The sequence below is a fragment of the Mustela nigripes genome, chromosome 7 (genome assembly GCF_022355385.1).
Source record: "Mustela nigripes isolate SB6536 chromosome 7, MUSNIG.SB6536, whole genome shotgun sequence".
In the NCBI taxonomy this organism is placed as follows: domain Eukaryota; kingdom Metazoa; phylum Chordata; class Mammalia; order Carnivora; family Mustelidae; genus Mustela; species Mustela nigripes.
The window spans coordinates 127608347-127625434 of NC_081563.1; the positions used below are offsets into that span (position 1 = coordinate 127608347).

General features: G+C 40.3%; 1 protein-coding gene across 7 annotated transcripts in view; it reads left to right on the forward strand.

Moving 5' to 3' along the window:
* The first annotated feature begins 919 nt into the window (after positions 1–919).
* Positions 920–17088, forward strand: part of NCOA3 (nuclear receptor coactivator 3) — a 140758-nt gene continuing 124589 nt past the window's right edge. For all 7 annotated transcript variants that reach the window (XM_059407179.1, XM_059407181.1, XM_059407177.1 and 4 more), the window contains exon 1: positions 920–1070. The gene's annotated coding sequence lies outside the window, so the exon portion shown is untranslated. The remainder of the gene's footprint in view (positions 1071–17088) is intronic.

Here is a 17088-nt window from a genome sequence, read left to right on the forward strand (position 1 = left end):
TTTGGTTATTTTGTTCTATTGGCGCTCAACACACTTAATACTGATTCAGTAGTATTATCTAATAAATAGTCCGTACTAAAATTTCCCTCCTAAATCCTTTTTACATTAAGGAAAAAAAAAAAAAAAAAAGACCTCGATCCAGTCGAGGCTCATCTAATGCATTTGGTTCTCACCTCTTTCCCGCTTTGGTATTTTTAAGAGCTCAGGAAAGATGTTTTGTAGCATATATCCCACATTCTGAGTTTGCCCGATTGTTTCTCCATAGTTAGGTTCAGGTTAGCTATTATTTGGGCAGGGATACTACAGAGGAGGCATAATGCCATCCTCATTGCATCGTATCAGGAGACACATAGTATCAGTTTGATCCATTCCTGGTGACGCTAAGTGGTAGTGCTGGTGATGACATCTCCTGGTTAAGGTGTCTGCCAGCTCTGTCCACTGCAAAGCAAGCTACTCCGCGGAATGGTACATAGTTGAATGATATATACTGAATATACTATTGTCAAACAACCTTTCGACCAGTGGCTTTAGCATCTAATGAACAACCCGGTGGCTTATGACCTTGTGCCTCAGTTTGCTCCTCCGAACAATGAGGATGACAGTGGTCCCAAAGGGATGCTTGTTTTGAGGACCAGTACTTGGCACACAATAAACGCTCAGTAAATGTTAGATATTACTGGACGAAGGCAAGTATGACAAGATTAAGGGCAGGGCTAGGGTTGCATTCTAGTCCTCCGGACCCCGCTGCAGCTCCCACGCAGTGAGCGAGCGAAAGCAACGGAAGGATCCACACCGCCACGCCCTGGAGCCGCGGGAGCTGGGCCGGGCGGGGGCACCTAGCTCCCGGGCCGCGCAAGGCCCCCTGGGACCGGTAGTGCTGGGCGTGGCCTAGGGACTACATATCCCGGAGGCCCCCGCGCCGCGGCTCCAGCCGCTGCCGCCTCAGCCCCTCCACAGAGACGGCGGCGGCCGCGGCGGCTGAGTCGGTGGCGGCGGCAGTGGCGGCGGCTGCGGGCTGAGCGGCGAGTTTTCGATTTAAAGCTGAGCTGCGAGGAAAATGGCGGCGGGCGGTGAGTGGAGATAAAGGAGGAGCGGCGGCGGGCGAGGGGGTGGAGTGCGAGGCGGAGGAAAAGAGGGCGAGTCCCTGGGCTGCCGCGAGCCGACGGCTGCGCCTCCGCGGAGGCGCTGAGGGGCGCGCCGAGAGGGGGGCGCGCTGAGATAGTTTCGGGGTGTCGGGGCCGCGTTGCTTCTCCGCAGCCTGGGGCGGCCCGCGGCAGGAAGAAGGGGAATCGAGGTCGGGCGGCAGCCGGCTTGGGGGTGCAAGGGGGTCTCCTCGCGGCGGGGTCACCCCGACGAGTTTGGGGGGGACCGCGGGGGCCCGCTTTTCTCCTCCTGTCCCTAAAGTTTTTATCTTCTCCCAGCCCTTAGGGCTGCTTTAGAACGCTTCCCGCGTCCCCCTCCTGCCGCTGCCTCGGCTCCTTCGCAGTTATTCTGAAGAATTAGGGGGCGGGGGAAGCCGTACGGACCCCACCGACCCCCACGCCAGCCTCCCAAATCCCGCTCAGAATCGGGTTGCATTTTGTTGCTGTGTTTCCCCCTTCACTTGGGCATTTTTAGTATTTTAACTCGAATTATCTGCGGAATTTTTATTTTGGGCACGGATAGGTTCTCCGCAGTTTTCTCAGTGAAAAGGCATTTTGCTACCTCTGGTGTGAAGGTTGGGAAATGGCAAGTGGGAAGTTGGTAGATCACATTTGGGGTTTGGCTGTCTTTCTTAGTACTGTTTTCCCCGTCCGCATCTCTAATCTTACCTTAGGTACCTTGATTCAGTTTGTAAGGGTTTAAATTGTCTTGCACATGCTTTTAAAACAAACAAACACAAAAAACCCACCAAAAAAGCCCCCCAAACCAAAAAGCCACGAGCCGTTGGAAAGCTTAGTTGCTTCTACTTTGGGGGGCACTTAGGATGGAAAAGTTAAACCAAAAGAGCATTTATGAGAGGGAGAAAAAGCATCGTTTCAGAATCTCACTAAGCAGGAGGAGTTCGGGATTCCAAAATGGAATGACACGAAAGGTATGAAATTCTCCCGAAGTCGAAACTTTTTTTTTTTTTTTCCCCCCTCCCGAATGTGAAGACTTCCTTTTTTGCAGTTTTTGAGCAGCGCTTCAAAGCCAACCTGTTTTTGTTATTAAGCCTGTACGGTAAAGAAAGAGGAAGGCGAGTACCAGCTGTCTTGCTGCAGTGGGTTTAAATGGATTTGAATGAGATGAGCGAGTGGTAGTAGTATTGAGTGAGATTGCTGCATCTCCTTGATTTAAATGCCTGGCCTCCGATCCACCTAACTGAGCCCTGGCTGCAAGACAGCTACCGTATGTGTTGCTGCAGGTTGTATGGAGGATGGAAAACAACCACAAAAAAGCCGCCCCCCCCCCCCAAGAAAAACACCACAAACCCCCCCCACCCCCCCCCCCCCCCCCCCATCTTGTGAATGCCCCATCATAAACTGTTAAACCGAAATCTGGAAGTTCATGAAATGTTTGTTCTTGAAAAAAATTTAAATTATTGCTCTATTTAGAATAGATATAACATCCAACTGGAAAGGTACACAAACATTGAAAAATGAGTCTCTCCTGTAAACCCCGCAATCCAGGTAATTCGGGTTCCTGGGAGGCAGTGACTGTTACTGGGTTTCTAGAGTATCTTTGGTCTTCGGAATAATTATCTTAAGATTTTTATTTGAAACATACTCTTGTTGGGTACCAAAAAACAGGAAAGTACAATGAACAGAAGAAAGGGAAAATGTGGTGGGAATATTATTTTCTTATCACGGTCTTGAACAAATGTTGATAGCTCTTAAGAAAAGGCTTCTGAACTTAAGTGCTTATGTTGCCTTATGTACTAACACCCTTAAAGAAGTAACAATCTGTGGGGCTTTAGGATGAAGGAGGCTGCCAGGGTTCATTGTTTGCATGTAAGATGAAGCCTCTGTAACATGTAAAATGATATTGAACACTATAGCTCCTGTCACTGGAGGTTGCTTCAGGTTCTGCATTTAAATGAGCAGTAATCTAGGTTGCCTGTGATCCTAAATTTATAGTGGTATTTCATGTATTGATAGAAGTGAGTTAATTGTCCAATCAGTATTAAAAAAAAAAGGTGTATGTCAGCTTCTGGCCTATATAGAACGACGTTTTGGACACGAGGATTGTGGATTAAGTGGGAAGCGGTAATGTTTCTAGAGCAGTTTGTAGGAAATATTTTTTACCATAAAATATACCTTACCTACAGAAGCTTTGGAAATGCAAAACATCCATAGCATAATTAACAGGATTTCTATTTCTGTAAGTTTTAGAATTGTGGTTTTGAATTTACTAACACTAACAATTTGTTAAAAAAATTGAGTGATACTAGAATTTAGGCTGTTAGGGATTGTATTAAATAAAGTCATTATATTTTGAAATTGAGTATAGTGTCCTCCCCTCCCTCCCATATAAGAGTTACTTATTGGGGTACCTGGGTGGCTCAGTCGGTTAAGCGTCTGCCTTTGGCTGCGGTTCCAGTCATGATTCCAGGGTCTTGGGATCCAGCCATACATCAGGCCCTCTGCTGTGCAGGAAGCCTGCTTCTCCCTCTCTCTCTGGCTGCTGCTACCTTTGCTTGGGCTCTCTCTCCCTCTGTGTCGAATAAATAAAATCTTTAAAAAAATTAAGAGATATCTTATATCAGGGATATATTCTTATCCCTGTGTGAGTAGTTATTTTCAATAAATCCCTCCACCCAAATAAATTGGCATTCATTCAGCAGGGAGTCAGTGCACCTTTGGACGCTGGATTCTTTTTCTAGGAGATGCGAAATAAAAAAATAGTTAAAAAAATTTTTTTTTGAAAATATTTTATTTTCATTTATTTGACAGAGAAAGTGCAAGCAGGGAGAGCAGCAGGCAGAGGGAAAGGGAGAAGCAGACTCCCTGTTGAGCAAGGAGCATGTTTAGGGCTCTATCCCCAGTCCATCCCAGGATGACCTGAGCCGAAGGCAGCTGCTTAACCAACTGAGCCACCCAGGCGTCCCTAAAAAGTAGTTTTCGAAGTGGTTACTTCCTAAAGCCTTGACTGGTCTTTTGAAGTAAACTTCTTACCATATCAGGGACGTACTAAAGATAAGTTTTTATTTTTTTTTTAATTTACACTTTTGTGTATTAAAAACTATATGATTCTAGAGTAGTTTCTTTTCTTTTATTTTTATTTTTTTAAAGATTTTATTTATTTATTTGACAGAGAAATTACAAGTACACTGAGAGGCAGGCAGAGAGAGAGAGAAGGAAGCAGACTCCCTGCTGAGCAGAGAGCCCGATGTGGGACTCGATCCCAGGACCCTGAGATCATGACCTGAGCCGAAGGCAGCGGCTTAACCCACTGAGCCACCCAGGCGCCCAGAGAGTAGTTTCTTTTAAAGACTACGATGTTTTTGAGAAATTTTTTAAAAGAATAATTTAAAAATATTTTTGTTTGGACAGTAGGGTACGATAAAAAACCAAACTACTATTGTCCTGTGCCAAATTGGTGTTAAAATAAATGGCTTTAGGGTTTCTTTTTGCATTTTTTTTAGACTATATAATTTCAAGCCTTGGCCTAAGGATGTAGACTACTTTTGAAAACTTGATTTGTTGCAAGTTTAGAACGAGTATAGCCTCCAGTGGCTGTCTATACTGGAAAGTGACCACAAGTCAATGCAGTTGTTACTGTAATGCTACTTAAGACTAGAAAAATGAGTTGTTGATCATGTTGATGAGTGTCTCATGTAGTTTCTCATAGGTTAAACCAGAGAGGACCTGTCCCAGTTTGGTTTGAACTTATTATATATTCCGTAGTATAGAGTTAATTTCTCTTTCTTTCTTTGCATTATTGAATGGTTAAAACCCTGAGAGAGAATATTAATATTGGAAATGTATGTTAACTTTTGTCTTTCTCATAGTTAAATAGATTAAAGAAATAGGTGACTGTATGTTAGTTTAGATCCTCAGGGATAGCATTGAGATTGAGTACTGCAGTAAAATGTAGGCATTTTCTTCCATTTTATTGAGTGCTTTTTGGGGGTGGGGGAAGGAATTACAAAATGAGCATTTCTCAGTTAAGGTGGAGGAGGGGCTCTATTGTAATAAGTCTTACTCTTTCATTTTGTTAGTGTTTGCTAGGTAAATTCATTTAGCCCATTGCTTTTTCGATAGGGTTTCTGGGAGATTGTTTTGGATTAAGGGTACGGTTTATCTAGAGTCTAACCTTATTTTCAGCTCCTAACAAATGATGGAATTGACTTGAATTTAATCGCCTTTCCCTTTTGGTGGAGAGTTGTTAAATGAACAGGAAAATGGCCAGAAGATACACAGCAGGAGTTGAGGAGGAAGACCTGTGCTTGTCTAGGAGGCTGATTTATCCATAAACTGCATAATCTTAGACTACATAGTGCCAGTTCCCAACTTTGTCAGCATTAACTCAGTTCGGTAGGTTCTGCCGGCGTAGGTCAATTTACAGGGGGGCAGTAATAAAGGTTTATTTAGCTGTAGTAAATTTTGTGGCCTTTTTGTGGCCTAGAGGCAAAGGAAAGATGTCTGATCTATCTGTCCCATTTCAAAGAATATTTTCAGTGGACTAGTCTCTTCTGTTAGTCATTTTTCCTAGTCTTCATTGAATGTCTTGTTTTTTTCTTTTTTATTAATTTTTTTATCGATACATTCTAGGAAAGTGTGTGACTTTTAAAAAAATTTTTTAATTTTTTTGAGTGTAACTTTCCTTGTCTCTTGGTCACCTACGAAGGTATTCTTCTGAAATGTTTAATTTGTTTGGTTACAGGTTATGAGTGAGGGTTCCGAAGTTTCACTTTTTGGAAACTAGGCTGATTAGATTGCTAAATTTAATTCTTCATCATCCATGTAAGGATGAAAAGGGAATGAATATTGGCATGGGTACCACATAGTAATGGATAATCTACTGCTCCCTGGGGCTTTGCTTTTGGTAGCTATGGCAGCTGAGTAGGAGTGGTAGATGGATAGATGGGAAAAGACTGCAGAAGTCAGCATAATCCTCAATTAGGATAAGCCTCATGGTTAATTGAATGTTGAGTGTACAGGTTAAATCCCATTATAACAAACTCCAGGGGACTAGCTAAATTATTTGGTTGTACTGGGATTGAGCTTTTTTGAATATTGTTTGAAATAGATTAGTCTTTTTGTTTTTGTTAGAGGTGTTGGAAAAATTTTTATTTACTGTAACAATTTGACTAGCTGTTACTCATGTACCAATGTGTTTGATGTTCACTTTCAATGCTTTTGCCTTTTAAAAAAGGAAAAAACCCATGTTTAATTGGGTATATAATTTATCCCCCCTCCCTACACCCTGTATCTTGGTCTAGAATAGCACCATTGGTTTATCTCAACAACTAAATAAACTTATAAGTACTACTGCCACCATCAAAGTGTGGTCATAGGAAGTGGGAAATTCCCCAGGTTTCCAGGTGACTGCTGCTGGTAATGTTTTTCTGCCCTTGGTAACTTTTAAAAATAAGTGAATATACTTCATTTTGGTGTGCACTTTACTTTGTCAGTAGTAATTAAGGTAGGCCTTTTCCATTGATCCAGTTGTAGTTCAAGACAGAGATCTATATGGTGTTAAAAAAAAAAAGTGATGGTAGTGATGAAAGCGATGAAAAAATTCATAAATACAGAATTTTTCAGTAACAGGATTAATAAACGTATGAGAAAAATACTATTATGCTTGTCGGAAATACACTTTTTTTTTCTGTCCTGTACTTTCACGTTGATGTTCAGTGAATTTAAGGTATTTACATCTCACTTTCATACCTAAAGCTAGCATTTTTAGTTTGCTTAGAGAGTTGTGATTGGGTGTAGCAAGACATTTTTGAAGTCATTCTTTTAAATAGATGTTCCATGAAGGAGGGCAAATCTGAAAGAGGGAATTTCAAAGCAGCCCAAGCAGTGTTTTGAAAGTTCTCCAGTTAAGAATAATGACTGGCTAGTAGGCAGGAAGCCTGCAGTTGCATTGTGGTATTGTTCCTCCATCTCATGCATTTGAGAACTTGAGCACAAAAGAGGAGAATGCGTGGGGAGGGGAAGAAAGAGTTTTAACAAAAAAAAAAAAAGTGAGGGGGGAGACTTTCAGAGTAAATATTCTTTGCTGTTCTATTTAAGTGAAATCTAAAACCAAATTACTTTTACTTTGAGAGGAAGTATTTATTTATCATAATCTAAATGTCCTACACTGACATTTTTATAAATGAGAGTTAATTGTTACTGATGATCATACGCTCAGTTTTAAAACTCCTTAAAAAAAAAAAAATTCGGGGGCCTGCTTGGCTTACTTGGAACAGCATGTGTCTCTTGATCTGTAGGCCATGAGTTCGTGCCCCATATTGGGTGCAGAGATTACTAAAAATAAACTTATATAAAAAAAAATTTACCTTTGAATATTTCCCCACTTTGTTACCTAATCAGTATCATTTGTTAGCTTGTTACTTTAAAAATGATATTTACCTGTGAAGAGAATAATTTCTAAGCTAGTACTGTAAGCTTCCTGCAAAACAGTCTCTAGATCTTACTTAAAATTTATAAAATAAAGTGGATGGAGTATGGTTTTCCAAGGTTCATTATATTGGAAATTTTTTTTTTAAAGATTTTATTTATTTAACAGACAGAGAGCACAAGTAGGCAGAGGTAAGCAGAGAGTCAGGAGGGAAGCAGGCTCCCCGCTGAGCAGAGAGCCCGATTGGGGGGGGGGGTGCTCCTGAGCTGAAGGCAGAGGCTTTAACCCACTGAGCCACCCAGGCGCCCCTATATTGGAAAATTTTTATAAAATTAATAATGTACTGTATAAATATGTAGAATGTCCTTATATTTAAATTTTGTTGGTCAAACATTAAACGGATTAAGCTCTTTATATACCAGATAATAGTAACCTTTCAGTGCTGACTCATCAGTTTGGAGTAAAATGACTTTGAGCTCCCGACCTCACCCTAGTATATGTTGTTAGCTGCAAAGCGAGTGCTTGTACACATGTGCCTGTGTAAGCGGGGTGGGGGAAGAATTTTCCGTTCCCTCCTTCTGTTGTAAGAAAATGAAGTCATATTTTTCTTTACTCTCAGTAAAGCTGTCATCAGTGAAATGGATTATTGAATTTAAGTCACTCTGTAGAGTAGCTGTATCAGCTTGATTTTGTTTCCAGATTGAAATTTAGCAGCTTTATTTGAAAATGTTTTAAGGATTACCCAGTATTCTCTTCAACAAATTGTGTCTTTAGTCTAAATACCTTCTGTTCCATCCACATTCATCTCTTTCCTCTTTACCTGTCTGGTAGTGGTTGTTTCTTTCTTTCTTTTTTTTTTTTTAAAGATTTATTTATTTATTTGACAGACAGAGATCACAAGTAGGCAGAGAGGCAGACAGAGAGAGAGGAGGAAGCAGGCTCCCTGCTGAGCAGAGAGCCCGATGTGGGGCTCGATCCCAGGACCCTGGGATCATGACCTGAGCCGAAAGCAGAGGCTTTAACCCACTGAGCCACCCAGGCGCCCCAGTGGTTGTGTTTTATAAGATTTTCACCCTGGCCACGATGTTTGGCCCCATAGCAGTCAGAGTAAGTATTTGGCTGCATCTAGGAAAATCTAACTTTGCCAGTGAAAAGAATAACTATACACATGTTACATCCATTGGAGGGCCGGTAGTATCTCCTTCATGTAATAAGACAAAACTATTACTGTGTTAAATGTTAACAATAATTTCATCAGGAATCAGTAAAATGAATTCAGGAAACTACTTCAAAGTGCACAACCCACATCTGGAATGGTGGAAACCGTCGGTGGTTGGATCCCAAGTTAGGTGAACCTGGAATTGTGAAGTCCAAAAAGTTCCAGTTTTGTTTTTCTCTCCTCAAAGTAAAAAATATCTCCCACATGTTGCTTTTATTTATTTATTTTTAAAGATTTTATTTATTTATTTGACAGAGAGAAAGAGAGAGAGCTCGGCACAAGTAGGTGGAGCCGCCGGCAGAGAGAGAGGGAGAAGTAGGTCCCTGCTGAGCAGGGAGCCTGATGTGGGGTTCGATCCCAGGACCCTGGGATCCTGATCTCAGCCGAAGGCAGCCGCTTATCTAACTGAGCCACTCAGGCGCCCTCATGTGTTGCTTTTTAACCTGACTTTTTCTACCTCTGTTCTTCTAGTCTTAAGCTTTAATCTTCAGTTTGCTACTGTTTGGTGGTTGCCCACTCCCCTGTACACATACATACTTACCCAGTGTTTGTTAAGTTTGTAGTGTTTAAGGCACTATGAAAGTTAAAAAGGTTTTGACCTCCAAGTGCACACAGTCAGTTACTCATCACTTCACTACAAGGCAATCTATTTGGTTTATGAAGATCAAGGAGTAGTTTAGAAGAGGAAGGGGGGGACTACTACTGACCAGGTGATCAGTTTGAAGAATGAGTAAGATTTTAATATGGAGAGAGCAGTTTCTGTTGGTGAGAAATCATTGGTAAGAGCTCCGAGGTAAGGTATTTTAAGACTGGGTGTGTAAATATTCAATAAATGTTAAGTAAGTGGATTTGGATAAACTAGTTTTGTTTTTGCAGAGTCCTATTGATACGTCTCTCTTAAATATATTTTCATTACAACTTCTTTTTTTTTTTTTTTTTGAAGATTTTATTTACTTGAAAGAGAGCTCAAGAGGAGGGAGGTCAGAGGGAGAAGCAAGACTCCCTGCTGAGCTGGGAGTGTGATGTGGGGCTGGATCCTAGGGATCCTATCCTGGGACTCCAGGATCATGACCCAAGCTGAAGGCAGTTGCTTAACCAACTGAACCACCCAGGCGCCCCTCATTGCAGTTTCTAAAACTGTTATTCAGGCCTTTTATTTCTATATTATATATCAGCTTTCAAAGTAGTCTCTGTTCTTTCCCTAAGTCCTCTCTACTTATTAAACAGCATTTTGATTAGAGTTTTTGCCTAAAAATCTGCACAGTACAATCCCAAATCTTTAACCTAATATTCAGTTCTTATCATAGTCTTTTTAAAATCAATCTTTTGGGCCACCTGGGTGGCTCAGTGGGTTAAGCCTCTACCTTTGGCTCAGGTCATGGTCTCAGGGTCCTGGTGAGATCTAGCCCCACATTGGGCTTTCTGCTCAGCAGAGAGCCTGTTTCTCCCTCTGCCTGCCTCTCTGCCTACTTGTGATCTCTTTCCCTCTGTCAAATAAATAAGTAAAATCTTTAAAAAAAAGAAATCAATCTTTCCCATTTTTCTTGCCCCTTATTTCAGTCACACTGCTTCTTTCTGGTTCTTCTCCCTTGCTATCTAGGCCTAGTCTTTAAGGTCCAATTCAGATCCTACCTCAGGTAGGTAAATTTTCCAGACTACCCCAGCTGAAAATACAGTTCTTTTTTTTTTTTTTTGAAAGATTTTATTTATTTATTTGAGAGAGAGAGACAGTGAGAGAGAGCATGAACAAGGAGAAGGTCAGAGGGAGAAGCAGACTCCCCATGGAGCTGGGAGCCCGATGCGGGACTCGATCCCGGGACTCCAGGATCATGACCTGAGCCGAAAGCAGTCGTCCAACCAACTGAGCCACCCAGGCGCCCTGAAAATACAGTTCTTAATTTCTGATATGAATCTTTATTGTCTCCTCACATGCATAGGAGTCAGTATTTATTGATTGGTAGGACAGATTCAGTCCAGTTGTCTATTTTTTTTGAGGTGGGGACTATTTCTTTTATTAAGCTTTTGAAATCCTCTGTTTTTTTCAATCATATCATTTTAAGTACCCCCCCCCCCAAGTGGTTGGATATGAAAGTTTCTAGAGTGGTAACTCTCAAGTCCACTTCTATCTAGATAGTGAGATAAAATTAGAGTGCTAAGGATTTGCTTGGGACCTATGTCTCCCACATAGAGTTGTCCCAGATTAAATCATCCCTGGATCTCAGAATACATTCATATTTCCCAAATGGCCTAGGACTGGATAGTCCTTCTGTAAGTTGTCCAAATGTTTTTATTCAGTACCACTGTCTCCAAAGAACTGTGCTAAGCACTGTAGGCATTAAAATCCCTTTGTGATCGTGCTCGCTTCGGCAGCACATATACTAAAATCCCTTTGTGATCTAGGAGCTTATAATCTAGTTGAGAAATAAATATAAATGAAAAAAATATATAGTTGCAGCAACATAAGTAAGTGGTTCAGAAGTTCAGAGGAGGAAAAGGTCATTTTCAACTGAAATTGTTAGGGAAAACTTCATGGAGGAGATGGGTTAGATCTAAAGGGAATTAATTGCTGCTTCTGATCTCTCTTTCCCACATCTTTTATTCTGTAGTGCTGTTACAGTAAAAGAAAAAAAGTTTTTTTTTTTTTTTTTTTTTTAAATTGAAAAGGAGGCATAAACGTGGTAGAGTTGAAGCAGTACAAAAAAGTATCCCTTGAGAAAGTAAGAATTTTAAAGTAAGGATTTTGGTCTTTATAGCTACCCCCTTCCCAAAGGCAACTGAAGTTAGAGGATATTCTGTACATGTAGTTGTGGATGTCTCTCTCTGTACATGTAGTTGTGGATGTCTCTCTCTTCAGTATTTTTCAGTATGTTTTTTTCTTAATCTTTCCCTCTTTTTGTTTTTTCCCCCCTTCTTTATTTCTAATTAAAATGAGGTTGCCACTACCTTCATTTAACAAAAGAATTTGGAGAGCCTTATATATTTCACAGTTTTAAAAGGCTGTATAATAATTTCATTGTCCAAATGGATTTTGTAAAGCTAACTTTAACCAGTTTTGCTTGCTATTTCCAATCTTTTACTATTTTGATTGATACTGCAGTGAACTATATGTAGATCTGTGTGTAGGCTTGAGTATATCTCAGTATAGACATCTTGGACATGAAATTTCTGAATCAAAGGAAGCCTTTAAAACTTTAAATGGTTCTTTCCTAATTTCTTCCAAAGAGGTTGTATAGACTTTGGCTTTTTTTTTTTTTTTTTAAGATTTTATGTATATATTTGACACAGAGAGAGAACACAAGCAAGGGGAGAGGGTGAGGGAGAGGAAGAGGGAGCCACAGGCCTCCTGCTGAGCAGAGAGCCCAATGTGGGTCTCCATCCCAGGACCCTGGTATTGTGACCTGAGCTGAACGACTGAGCCACCCAGGTGCCCCTAAACTGGCTTTCATCTGTTGTTTATGAGAGAGTCTCATTTCTCCTTTGTTACTTCTTTTCTTTCTTTCTTTTTTTTTTTTTAAAGTAGTCTCTGTTCCAAGTGTGGGACTCGAACTCATGACTCCCAAGATCAAGAGTCTCATGCTTTACCAACTGAGCCAGCCAGGCTCTCCTCCTTTTTATCTTTTAAAAACTTATCCCTTCCTCTTACTTGACTGCTTGAAGGCATAAAATCTATTGTTCATTGTCTAAGAATATGAAATTAAACTTCCCCTGGAGTTCCCAGAGCCTTTAATAATCTGACTCTAATCTACATTTCCAGCATTATCTCCTTAATTCTATGTATTTTATACTCTAGTTGCTGTTAAGTTTTCCTTGTTCTGTCTTCCGTGCTCTTCGCCTAGTAAAATTCTCTTTGCTGTGTTCTGATTTATATTCTTAGATATAAAAGATAAAAGCTACCATTTATCCAAGCCTATATGCTTGGACAGTGTTTGGTATTTAATGTATATCATCTCATTTAACAGTCTTGTATTGTAGAGCCCCTTTTTTTTTTCTTCAAATGAAGTCTTCTATAAAACCCTATTCAAAATAGAAAATGTGATTTTATTAAAATTTATATTCTGAGTTGAAATTTAAACTGTTTGCTGGTTATAAAGGCAGTGAAAATGAGATTGCTCTGATGAATATAAAAATTTGAAATTGGGTTATGAAGAACTGTTATGGATCTAAATCCATCTCTGCTTCTAGTTTATTTCTGTATTATGAAAATCCCAACCCATACAGAGTTATGGTTGCAAATGGTCTGAATTTAAAAATATTTTTTGATATATATAACAGTAGCACATGGGACAAATTCAAGGTACCATGAGTACAGTGGTACCATGAGAATACACTGGAAAGCAAAGGGTCCTTCCTCAGCTGTCTCCTGGCCACCTCCCTATCCCATCTCAGAATTATTAACTATAGAGTCATTGTTGTTAACTCAAGACGTATAAATGCACATGCTTAAAAGGTTTCAAGTTTTGTGACTTTCTCCTACATTTTTGGGTAATTTTTTTTTTTTTTTTAAAGATTTCATCTATTTATTTGACAGAGATCACAAGTAGGCAGAGAGGCAGGCAGAGAGAAAGGGTAGCAGGCTCCCTGCTGAGCAGAGAGCCTGATGTGGGCCTCAATCCCAGGACCCTGAAATCATGACCTAAGCCAAAGGCAGCAGCTTAACCCACTGAGTCACCCAGGCACCCCTTTTTGGGTAAATTTTATATTAAAGTGTAGCATACGTGAGTATGCAGATACATTTTCAACAAATAAACTCACTTATGTAATTGGCACTCAGGAGCCCTATTCTGGATTGTGTAGGGGAAGGCTTCATATCTATGTTTATAACTACTAAATTCTTTCTAATAATTATAAATTATACAGTATTCCACTTTGTGGATATATCATAACATATCCAGTTTAATATTACTACAAAGCTGTTAGTGAATATCCTCATACATATTTCTTTGTTCCCATTTGTTAAATATATAAAAATTTCTGGAAGTAAAATGCTGGAGTCTTAAAGAGTATGAATTTAAGTTTTATAGAAAATTGCAATTAGCTCCCCTTTATAGAGGTTGTATCAATTTATGAATCCACCAGCAGTGTGTTTCTTCTAGTGCTTTTATGATTTCTTTTTCTTTTGTAACACACAAAAAAATCAACTGTAAAATTTTGAAAAATGTCAAATGAGGAGTGCCTGGCTGGCTCAGTTGGAAGAGCATGTCTCTTGATCTTGGGGTTGTGAGTTCAAGCCCCACGTTGGGTGTAGAGATTACTTACAAATAAAATATTTAAAAAAAAAGAAACTATGTTAAACTGGTAGCATAGGTTAATGTAGTGTCAACTACAGTATGTTGTGATTATATATATTCTGTTTAATGTGTTTAAAGGTATTTAAAATGTACCTATATAACATTTGGATGTGGCTTTTTTTAAATATGTGGAAATCTGCTTTTTTTAGGTATACTTATCCTAAAATTGAACCATTTTGAGTGTGCCATATATTTTGACAAATGTAAACTGTTGTATTACTACTGCCACAATCAAGATACAGAACATTTACATCACCCAGAAAGTTCAGTGTTGCCCATTTGTATTCAGTCCTCTTCTGGGTTTTGCGGTATTTGTAATGTTGTTTTCTGTCACTATAGTTTGGTTTTTTCTTTTTTAAAATTTTATTGAGGTATAATTGACGTTCAGTTAATTACATATATTTAAAGTGTATAATTTGAGTTTTGACATTGAGTTCTACCTGTGGATCTGTCACCACGATTACAATAATGGAAATAGCTATTAACTCTAATAGAAGCATTCTCGTAACTCTTTGTTTATTTATTCATTTATTTAAAAGATTTTATTATTTATTTGACAGAGAGAACATACGTAGGCAGAGAGGCAGGCAGAGAGAGAGGAGGAGACACAGGCTCCCTGCTGAGCAGAGAGCCGGATGTGGGGCTCAATTCCCAGACCCTGAGACCATGACCTGAACCAAAGTCAGAGGCTTAACCCACTTGAGCCACCCAAGCACCCTCCTAGCTCTTTATAACCTATTCCTCCCCTGTCTTCCATAATTACTGATATGCCTTATGTCACTGAAGATTAGTTGAATTTTTTGAGCATTTTATGTAGATGGAATTGTTTGCTATGTACTCCCTTCCCCCCAATTGGCTGTCAAATAAATGATCCTTTATTGAAATATTTTCCTTTGTAGTTCTTAACTAGCTGGGCATTCATCTGAACCACTGTTGATTTATCTATGATGTCATGAGCGTGGCGGCCATCAGCATTGCAGCCCAAAGACTGGGCAGTCCCCAGGATCTCTTTAATGGTTCTACAGAGTTCTCTGGGTAAAGATCTGTGCCTCATCTGTAGGGCATTGTTGACCATCTCATCAAAAGTAGTATTACCACTGTGCTTAACCAAGAAATCATCACTCACTGTTTTTCTGCAGCTTTTTCTCTCTTGGAGGTTCCTTGAGGGTTTTGATAATCAGGGCAGAGGCAGGAGGTACCATTTCAATATGGGCCTTTCTGTTCTGAGTGGTCAGTTTCACTGTAATCCTCTAACCTTCCAATCACCAGTTGCCTTGATGATGTCATCACCAGCTTATTTTGGTGACAGATCTAGGGGGCTAATCTTGGGGGCCAGCTCAGAAATGGCACTGACTTCCCCACTGGTGCACTTCAGGTATATGATTTTGATCTGGTTGGGTTTGAACTTAGGCAGGCAGCATGGTGGTGGCATCTGGTGTTGGATGAACCTGGATTTGAGATGACTGAAGACAGTTGCACCTTTGCTTCCTCTAAGCTGAAAACCAAAAGTACTATGTACTTTATTTGAGGGGAGCTGCTTTCTTTTACTTACTGTATAGTCATTTTGGGATTCATCTCATCCATGTTCTTGCATATGTCAGTAGATTTTTTAAAAAAATATTTTACTTTTAAATAATCTCTTAAAGGCTCAAACTTAACAACCCTGAGATCAGGAGTTGTATACTCTACCAACTGAGCCAGCCAGGTGTCCTGCATATCAGTAGTTTTATTTTTATTTTTTCAATGATTTAATTTATTTGACACAGAGAGATTGCAAGTAGACAGAGAGGCAGGCAGAGGGGGAGGGAGAGAAGCAGGCCCCCTGCTGAGCAGAGAGCCCCATGTGGGGCTCAATCCCAGGACCCTGAGATCATGACCTGAGCTGAAGGCAGATGCTTCATGGACTAAGCTACCCAGGTGCCCCACTTCTTTTACATTTATATACAAGGATTTGTGGGGACATAATGCTTTTATTTCTGTTGAATAATGGAACGTCTGGGTTATACGGTAAGTGTATGCTCAACACTTAAAAATTTTAAGAAACTAGGATACCTGGGTAGCATAGTTGGTTAAGCATCTGGCTGTTGGTTTCAGCTCAGGTTGGTGACCTCAGGGTTGTGAGATCAAGCCCCAAGTTGGGCTCTGTGCTCAGTGCAGAGTCTGCTTGACACTTTTTCTCCCACTCCCTCTGGCTCCCCCCCCCCCCCCACATTTGAGTTCTTTCTTTCCTTTTTTTTTTTTTTTTTTTTTAAAGATTTTATTTATTTGACACAGAGAGAGAAATCACAAGTAGGCAGAGAGGCAGGCAGAGAGAGGGGGAAGCAGGCTCCCTACTGAGCAGAGAGCCCGATGCCGGGCTCGATCCCAGGACCCTGAGATCATGGCCTGAGTTGAAGGCAGAGGTTTAACCCACTGAGCCACCCAGGTGCCCCTTGAGTTCTTTCTTTACACAGCCCAAAATAAATAAAAATATTATTATTATTATTATTATTTTTTAAAGAAACTGCTACCTGTGTCTCAAAGTGGTGTTACCATCTTAAATTCCTCCCAGGAGTGTATGATAGTTTTGGTTATTCCGCATGCTTACCAATACATGGCATTGGACAGTCTTTTATTTCTTTAAAGTTGTTTTATTTTTTTTTTTTTGGAGTAACACCCAGCATGGGGCTCTGACTCATAACCCCAAATCAAGAGTCTAGGCTCGGGGCGCCTGGGTGGCTCAGTGGGTTAAGCCGCTGCCTTCGGCTCAGGTCATGATCTCAGGGTCCTGGGATTGAGTCCCGCATCGGGCTCTCTGCTCAGCAGGGAGCCTGCTTCCTCCTCTCTGTCTCTCTCTCTCTCTCTGCCTACTTGTGATCTCTCTCTGTCAAATTAAAAAAAAAAAAAAAGAGTCTAGGCTCCACTGACTGAACCAGCCAGGCACCTCAGTATGGTGTCTTTTCAGTGTTAGCTATTCTGGGTATATAGTGGTATTTCATTGTGGCTTTATTATTATTATTATTATAAAATATTTATTTATTTATTTATTTGACAGATCACAAGTAGGCA